The sequence below is a fragment of the Pinus tabuliformis genome, chromosome 1_2 (genome assembly GCF_031772625.1).
Source record: "Pinus tabuliformis cultivar Carrire ecotype Pingquan chromosome 1_2, CPIR1, whole genome shotgun sequence".
Lineage (NCBI taxonomy): Eukaryota > Viridiplantae > Streptophyta > Pinopsida > Pinales > Pinaceae > Pinus > Pinus tabuliformis.
The window spans coordinates 1,083,570,174-1,083,579,872 of record NC_142298.1 but is presented as its reverse complement, the minus strand read 5'-3'; the positions used below and the strand labels follow the sequence as shown (position 1 = coordinate 1,083,579,872).

The following is a 9,699-nucleotide window of genomic DNA, read 5'->3' as shown; positions in this document are numbered from 1 at the left end:
GGCCATCCCTCCGCCACCCTCCCCTAGCTATGCCACCCTCCTTCTCTGCCACCCTCCCCTGGAAATCCTGGCATTCCCTGACAGAAGATCCGATCGGGGCTGGCAATCCTGACATCCCCTGACAGATCGGGTCCGAGCTAGAGAGTTATTGCCATTGGAAATTCGAAATGAGGAATTGTGATCCCGCGGGCTACTTGCTCGACTTCCTCCTCGACTCGGCGCCTCCCGCTTTGCAATTCCTTCGCTTTGCAATTCCTAAACTTTGCAGCTCACCACCCAGGCACAATTCGAACGAACCTCCGAATCTGTTAATTGAAATTCCCTGGTCCGAACGAGTATTTCTATTGTGAATTTGGTGGTCCGAAAGTGGCTCTTTAAACATCGAGGGTTATTAAATTGTATCGGTCATTGTAGTTCTGCGACCCGGAATTATACACTTGCCGGATGCGAAATTGAGGTTTTCTCACGGATATTCTAGCGGGAGTTGAGGCGATCAGCAGAGAATGCCAGAGGTATGTAACGATTCCTAAATTTTGGGGCTCAGGGTTTTCTTTTTCTCGCGTCTCTGTGTGGAAAGGAGGGTTGGGGCATATTTGCGGTAGTAGGATGTATAATGTTGGGGATGGGATTTGAAAAGAGGGCGCTATAATTCTTCTGGATTAATTTCGGTGGAATATTGAGAAGGGTATTTGATGTATTTCGTGAATTAGAAAATAGGGTATTCGTTAGTGTAGAAATGACTACGCATTATGAAGAAAACGGGAGGGTATCATGAGCTTGTCATATATTGACACAACGTAGGCAGTTTTGATTCTTTGTTTTCTCGTGCTTTTTGTTTTGAAGAAGCATTTCAGATCGTATGAGTGGTTGTTCTTGTTTTATTTACTGGTTTTTTCTTGTGTCTGCAGATCGATTTGTTTTCCCTAGCTCCTATTTGACAAATAGTCATTCTTCGCGTCCTCTGTGGTCGAGAAACCCCAGAGACCTTGGCTATGGATTCATTAAGAAGGAAGCGAAAAGGAGCAGCAATAGATATTGCCATTTTGGAATAGAGAGCTCGTCTATGTGATGATGGTGCATCTTCCACATCATTGACCACACACCTTTCTTTCCAACAACAGAGGAAGCGGAGGAAAGAAAAGATGAGGGATGAAGAATTGGGTTCCCGACATCTGCATCCTGCAGAAGCTGCTACTACTCCTCCAAGAAGGGGTTGTTTACCTAATTCACTAGGACAAGGGTTAAAGAGAAAGGTTGGCTGCATTGATCATGCTACTCGGACTGGCAGGAAGCGGAAGCTTGACACTGATTATTCTTTAGGCCTAGAATTGGGACGAGGCAAATTTGGTCTGGTAAGAATATGCAAGAGCAAGGCTACTGGAGAAGAGCTGGCCTGCAAGACTCTGCCCAAAAAGACTGAAGAAAACGTGCATAAGGAAGTTGATATTATGCAACATCTTTCAGCCCATCCCAGTGTTGTCACACTCAAAGCCGTGTATGAAGATGCAGAATCTTTGCATCTTGTGATGGAATTATGCTCTGGTGGACACCGGATCGATGAGATGTCTAGGAATGGATACTACTCTGAGCACTAAGCTGCTAAATTGATCAAAGAATTAATATTGGTCATTAAGTACTGCCATGAGATGGGCATCATCCATCGAGATATAAAGCCTCAGAATATTCTTTGAACTAGTACAGGACAACTGAAGCTAGCTAATTTTGGCTTGTCCATGCGGGTTGCAAAAGGTATTTATTTCTGAGCTTCATTGTAATCAACCCTATCTCTCATTTTAGTAAACACATAATTTTATGACATCCAGACAAGGGCATTATTATCATTATTAAATAACCATGGATTTATGTTGACTTATAGTTCATTAACATCACTTGTATTTATTCTAACAGGACAAAATTTATCAGGTGTTGTGGGAAGCCCTGCGTATGTTGATCCTGAAGTTTTGGCAGGGACCTATTCAGAAAAGGTTGATGTGTGGGCTGTTGGTGTCCTCCTGCATGCACTGTTGATAGGTGTATTACCATTTCGTGGGGAATCTGTTGAAGCCATATTTGAGGCAATAAAACAAGTCCAATTGGATTTTCATTCTGAAAAATGGCAGTCTATCTCAGGACTAGCAAAGGATTTGTTATCAAGGATGCTTTCCAGGGATGATGGAAAGAGACTTTCTTGAGAAGAATTTTTGAGTAAGTAAAACTATTGTACTACCAAGAATTACATATTTTGTATGCGGTGTCTTGTATTTTTTGCTAAGATGCAATTATGCACATATGAATTTTATGATCATATATTTTGTTGCTGCTGCAGGCCACCCTTGGATCATGTTTTACACAGAATCTAATATAAAGGTGCGATCAAGCAGTTCAAAAAGGAAAAAACATACCTATCCTGTCAAGGATGAATGGTCAGAATCCCTGCCTTCACTATCTCCACGTACAAGGGAGAGGAGAGCACAGTTCATAAATTCAATTCTGACAGAGCATGGAGAAGATGAATCTTTCTCTGGGGATTTGCTCTCACGTCCAAAGCAACCAGAGTATGATATCCAAGCAGCAGGGAAATATGACCTTGTAGATGCTCTTGCATCTGCTATCTCCAGGATAAGATTATCGGAACCCAAAAGGAGCAGATTGTGTACCACTACATATCATGTTCCACAGCAGTGTTCATCTAATCTAAAAAGCAGCTTGTGTACAACATTTTGAAAAACATGCTGACTGTTACTGACCAGCAGTGCTCATTAATTATTGATTTTATGGCCCAAAATACTTTGACATTTCAAGAGTGATTGATAACATGAGTCATGCCATACACTGTCTGAAGTAAGCGTTGCAGCAGCTGCATTTTGAAGATTAAAACTGATTTGAACATGAAATGACTCCATTGTTTGTGCCAGCGTAATTTGCAACTTCCTATGGTGATCAGAAATTCTAATATCATTTTATGTACAGCTTCTAAAATATTAGTTTGACTATCTGTATATATTGGGCTTCCCAATGAAGATGGAAAATGCAAGATATTAGAATTGTATTTTGTATAAATCATAACAATATCTTCTATAACAATTTTTGGTGAAATACTGTTATTTCAAACTAAATTGCTCTTGTTTTTGTTTTAAGTCCTCGTTTGAGGTAAACGATAGTACACTCTATGACGTGCATTGAGCATTTTAGCAAATTTGGAGGAAAAAAGAATTGCTCAGGACCAGATAATTAATATACTCAAAGTCATTAATGAGACATCTGTCAATTTTCATGATACATCTAACCTTTTGACATTTCTGTGTTGCCTTGCAATTGGAAATCATTGCAAAGTTCAAACAGTTCAATATCTTATCCTTGCATATACAATTACTTGTTTACAATGAACAACCATTCTTTGGATTTAAATCCTTTGAACAAATGTTCCTTTTTTTTATAATAACTATAGTTTGCTAGGCCTCGTTGAAAAATTGAACTAGGGGCCCCATTTGTAAATGAGATAGCAACACTCATAATTAACGTTGAGTGAAACACCATCCCTGACAAAATTGTTTCTTTGAGTTCATGTCCAGTGAACAAGTGTTTGTTGCATTTGTTGTCAATTCATTGCTCACTAAGGGAATGTTTTTTTCACATCAAATGCGTACCTATGGAAAGAAAATTTCCCATGAGTAGCATTTCGGAATGTTCAACATTCATGCAAAAGATGAGTGTTATCTGGAGATTTTCTCTCACGTCCAAAGCAACCAGAGTATGATATCCAAGCATCAGGGAAATATGACCTTGTAGATGCTCTTGTATCTGTTATCTCCAGGATAAGATTATCGGAACCCAAAAGGAGCAGATTGTGTACCACTACATATCCTGTTCCACAGCAGTGTTCATCTAATCTAAAAAGCAGCTTGTGTACAGCATTTTGAAAAACATGCTGACAGTTACTGACTGGCAAGTGCTCATTAATTACTGATTTTATGGCCCAAAATACTTTGAAATTTCAAGAGTGTCTGATAACATGAGTCATGCCATACACTGGCTGAAGTAAGCGTTGCGGCAGCTGCATTTTGAAGATTAAAACTGATCTGAACATGAAATGACTCCATTGTTTGTGCCAGCCTAATTTGCAACTTCCTATGGTGATCAGCAATTCTAATATCATTTTATGTACAGCTTCTAAAAGATTAGTTTGACTATCTGTATATATTGGGTTTCCCAATGAAGATGGAAAATGCAAGATATTAGAATTGCATTTTGTATAAAGCATAACAATATCTTCTATAACAATTTTTGGTGAAATACTGTTATTTCAAATTAAATTTCTCTTGTTTGTGTTTTAAGTCCTCGTTTGAGGTAAACGATAGTACAGTCTATGACGTGCATTGAGCATTTTAGCAAATTTGGAGGAAAAAAGAATTGCTCAGGACCAAATAATTAATAGAATCAAAGTCATTAATGAGACATCTGTCAATTTTCATGATACATCTAAGCTTTTGACATTTCTATGTTGCCTTGCAATTGGAAATCATAGCAAAGTTCAAACAGTTTAATATCTTATCCCTTGCATCTACAATTACTTGTTTACAATGAACAACCATTCTTTGGATTTAAATCCTTTGAAAATATGTTCCTTTTTTTTATAATAACTATAGTTTGCTAGGCCTCGTTGAAAATTTCAACTAGGGGATCCATTTGTAAATGAGATAGCAACACTCATAATTAACGCTGAGTGAAACACCATCCCTGACAAAATTGTTTCTTTGAGTTCATGTCCAGTGAACAAGTGTTTGTCGCATTTGTTCTCAAATTGTTTTTTGTCATTGGTTTGTAGCATAAGTTAGAAAGCCACTAATGCCCTAAACTCTGCATATACAGTGCTTGTATCCTGCAAGTCTACACCCCGAAATTGGCGAAATTGGTAATTAAGTGTGTAGGATTTAAACCAATAAATTGACCAACATTTGTGTTCCTTGCTGTTTAACTTGGTTAATTCATGTCTTACATTATTACCAAATTTGTGATATCTCTACAAGAAAGTAAAATAGCGAGTCAATTTAATCAATGTCAATTCATTGCTCACTAAGGGAATGTTTTTTTCACACCAAATGCCTACCTATGGAAAGAAAATTGCCCATGAGTAGCACTTCGGAATGTTCAACATTCATGCAAAAGATGAGTGTTATCTTCCATTTAAGGTCTGGTCTTAATGCAATCCCTAAATAATCATGATTATAAAAATTTTATGATATAAATCTACATAGATGTGGGTCAAAATATTAGACACATTGGTAATTAATAACATGGAATGTTATCATCAATTTCAATGTTGAACAGGGGTTTGTCGAATCTTGTAAATTTTTGCATTAAGATGAATCACATCAGTTCCTCATTTTCCGAAGAAGTTAGATAAAAATATCATAATGCACAATGAAGCAGTGTCAAGTTAGTTGTTCAAGTCATTAATTGACAAGAGGAGGGATCATCTACAACACAAATGACAGGAGGAAGGCATCAAAAGCATGGACAACACCATGATTTCTTATGTAAAGGAGACAGAATGTGTTGGTTGGTATGGATATCTTTTTTATTTGTGTACTTTATAAAACTACAAACTTGTATTTATGTAAGCATTGAAGGTTATAGAGTATGGACAGGATGCATAATGTATTGGTTGGTATGGATGTAAGGGTTTATTTGTGTACAAGGAGAAAAAAGAAACTATAACCTCTAGAAGTGATTCATTATGTCCATCTAAACAAAGATATGATATGCAAATCCATGATGGAAAGATAATAAATTCACGCAAGCATCCAATGTATCAAACATTGACACTTGAATATGCAATACCAAGCTTTCAAGTGGTATCAGACCTGGGCATGGGCAAGTTTGTAATCTTCTTCAAAAATACCAAATCAGGGTTCAATTCCAAATAAGGGGTTTGATTTGTGTCTTGTTTGCTTCATGTTTTTAGAACTCGTAGAAAAGTTGGTTGTGCAGTTGGTAACAGAGTTCATAATTGAAGCATTAGAATAACTAAGAATGCATGTTTCAGGTTAACTTGGTTCAAAAGCAACAAGTTCAGAAATTTTCACATCAAGATGCTATGAACCCAAGAGCTTCTTTATTAAATATGAACACCATAAATAAAATTAGATTTGTTTTGATCATATAACAGATCTAACATTTGAGAATATATTTGAAGAACAATTTAGATTGATGTCCAAAACACTAATTCATTCCCAAATTGTGGTGTGTATACAGCATTGTTACAGCTTAGTCTACAGTATTAGACCAATTACATGAGAAAATACAGAAACATTGCAGTAAAAAGAACCAACAATTCAATTTGTTGAACAATTACAGAGCCATGTGAATTAACTTGACATTCCATGTCAAAGTTCAAAATTTCATGAAACTTCAGGAGAGTAGTGGCATATAATTGATCTTTTACTTTTGCATTGATGAGGGCTCAAACATTCCTTGGTGCTCATCAGGAACCCATATTTTTAATATTGCACTGATGAAGGCTCAAACTTTCCTCAAATTTTGCAGGCACCCATGTTCTCAATGTACCTAGAGCCTTCTGATAAAGTCAGCAACTCGTCGTAACGGGATTACAACAACTCAATCAATACCATTGTTTTTTCTATTTATTTCTGTCCAAACCAAGTCTTTTACTAGAGAACGTCATTTTTCCTTTGAGGTCTTGCACCTCAAGATCCATGATATATTTCCATTTCTTTCGCTTGCCCATTTTGAACTGATCTGGTCAAACAATATGCAAGGACATCAAAACCAAAATTTCAATCTTAGCAAGTTATCCAACACGTATATAAATATAAAACCTCTTTTATGCTTTTTTTGAGGTCTAAAATATTAATCACTCAATAATGACAAAAATAAATAGCACAAAAGGATGCAAAAAATTTGGGATGCAAGCATTTCCTTTAAGATGTTGCTTCTTGCCTCATTCACTTTCAACAAGGCATTCCTTAAAGGAAAGATTCCTTTGACAACATGAACAGATGCAATCCAATGAATGTTGGCCATGTTTTTTTAGGGTGACCATTTGCTAAGCAGGACTAGACTTGAATGAAAGGGCTTTCTACAATGTACGTTTACATCACAACTCTACTAGTAGTCTGTCCTCAAAGATTCTCGGTGCTGCCATAATATATGTGAAATTTATAGCAGGCAATCATTACACTCACATTCCACTACCCGTGGCAAAAGAGATGTGTTAGAACAAAGAAAAGGCAATGAAATCTTCAATACCAACACAAACACCAAGAGCACTAGTGAAAGTTGCTCCGGTCCGGCCTCATCCCTGCCCTCAACATTCGGACAAAATAACCAAGTGCCTTCTCCCCATACCCAGTGTTTGCATATCCTGCAATGATTGAATTCCAAGAAACCAAGACCTTCTCAGGCAAATTCAAGGGGGGGAAGAAAAGTTACCAACTCCTGGAAGCAAGAAAGAAAATGTGTTCTCCCTCTACATTGGAAAGGTGATGTATTTGGAAACAAATGGATGATTGATCAGGCAAGACAGCCTATCTCGGATCTAATCCATCTAACAGGCATAAATGACAATGTTAATCAATTTTTCATGAGCTACGCACTTCATTCACTTTCGAAGAAGTTGTTCTATTTAGATCAGACTCAGCTATCCAACTTTCCACTGGGATTGCCATGTTTAGAGAAGATGTAAACAATCTTCAAATCATGGACATAGTAAATATGGTAGCACTCTTTGCTTATGTAGGCATAGGGGACTTGTCTGGCTGCTCTTTGGCACTTGGATGTAATGATCTCGATGTAGATGTATCTGACTTTTAGTATACTATATGTAGCATTTTGAAAAAAGGAAAATAGATAAATAGAGAAAAAGCAACAAGTTAGAGTTCAAGTTGAAATTGTTCTCAAGGCGAAGAAGTGGACCTGTTTATTACAAAACCTTTTTAACTTCTATACTCCATGCAATAAAGGAGAGCATTCGGGGGGATGGAAGGGATCCACAATACGAAATTTTGGCTACTAATAATGCTTGATACATATGGAGATGATATCTGTGTCCAATATCTCTTGAAACATTAGTATCAGTCCCCTGTACATCAGAAATAGGTCAGACAAGTGCAAGCATATAATAGTTTGAAATTTCCTTCATGGGAAAGCATAGTTTAGTGGTAGACACATCACTAACAAAATTTGAAGTTTTCCAACAATGTGTACAACATGTGCCTACAAAAAATGCATGGATTATTGAGCTCATTAGTGCAGCTATCATATCTCATTAGAAAATGATGGAAAATATCATCTATTGGTACAATAGAGTTACAGAGTTGATGAGGTAATAGGATTTGAATTTAAGTTCATAAGTAGCATATGGACATATGGGTTTGTTCAAGGCTAACCTAATGCTAACTCAATATTTTCATCCTGGAAAAGATTCAATAAAGATATTAATGGTTTGTTTCAAAAAAATATTATCTAAGAAAAAACAAAAAAGAGAGAGACTTGATAACCTCTGGCCTACTGCGTTCCTTACCTATACCAGAGGCAATCATGGGAGGACATATTACTGATATAATAAAAAGGACTCAATTTATGTCACTGTTGATGATAATCAATCACATCCCGTATCATTTTCCTATAGAAAACCTGCATCAGTTGAAGGAAATAATTCCATGGCATGGATACCCCATGAAAACTGTGTGGCAAGAATATGAAATAGCTGAGAGAAATTCAAAACATTACTACCAGATTGAGTATTAGGTATCACCCAAAGTAGATAGCCAAGAACAGGTGCTTGATAACTCTTTAGAAGAGCATTTAAAATTCATAGGCTATAGTGATAAGTTATCTGAAACAGAAAAATGGGTACGGTTTTTTAAAATGTGTATTGGAAATGCCACTTTCAAAGTTTCAGGAAACCAGGAAAGGGTTGTGTATGTGTGTGCATGCATATTGTGTATATACATACACCCAATGCTACAAAAATATGTTGTGTTATATTAAATCAACTGTCCAGCTGCCAAGGAAGCATGAACATCATGGCTTATGCAATTCAATAACCCACCACTTCCTTCCCTGGAAATATCAGTACCAGAAACGAAATGGCCAAAGTCAAAATGGACCTCAAGTATCAATAAGAGAATATGGAATGCAAGTCGAGGATTCATCATTTGGGATCTCTGGAAAGTAAGAAACCATTTTTTTATCAAGAGCTAATCAATGCTAGAAATAATTGGGTAGGGACTTACAGACAATCAAAGAAGATATCAAATCCCAAATAGAAGAGAAGACTAGGGCAGCCAAACATCTCAAGAATTTAGATTTCTGAAGGTTTGGAAGGTCCAACAATCAGGAAATCATACTCCTCCCACTAAAGGATAGATAATAAGGGACCCCTAAATGTTATGTGGACGCCAACCAAGGATGAGTGGTAAAAATTAAATTTTGACACAGCAACCAGTGGAAGCCTTCTATTGGTGGCCGAGTCCTCAGAGAAAGAAGATAAATCTTTTATATGTTTTGCAAATTCATTGGCAGAGCTATGGGCCATAAGGCTGAAAATGAAGCTCTTACAGAATGAATAAACTTTAAAGTTGTGTTAGATATGGAATCCAATCTATTGAAGTAAATGGGACTCAAAACTACTAATTGGCATCCTTAAGGGTGATGCTTTGAGTAGTTAACGGTTAT

General features: G+C 36.9%; 1 pseudogene; it reads left to right on the top strand.

Moving 5' to 3' along the window:
* Nucleotides 1-293: 293 nt before the first annotated feature.
* LOC149209915 (serine/threonine-protein kinase PEPKR2-like) lies at nucleotides 294-2,752 on the top strand (annotated as a pseudogene).
* Nucleotides 2,753-9,699: the final 6,947 nt, after the last annotated feature.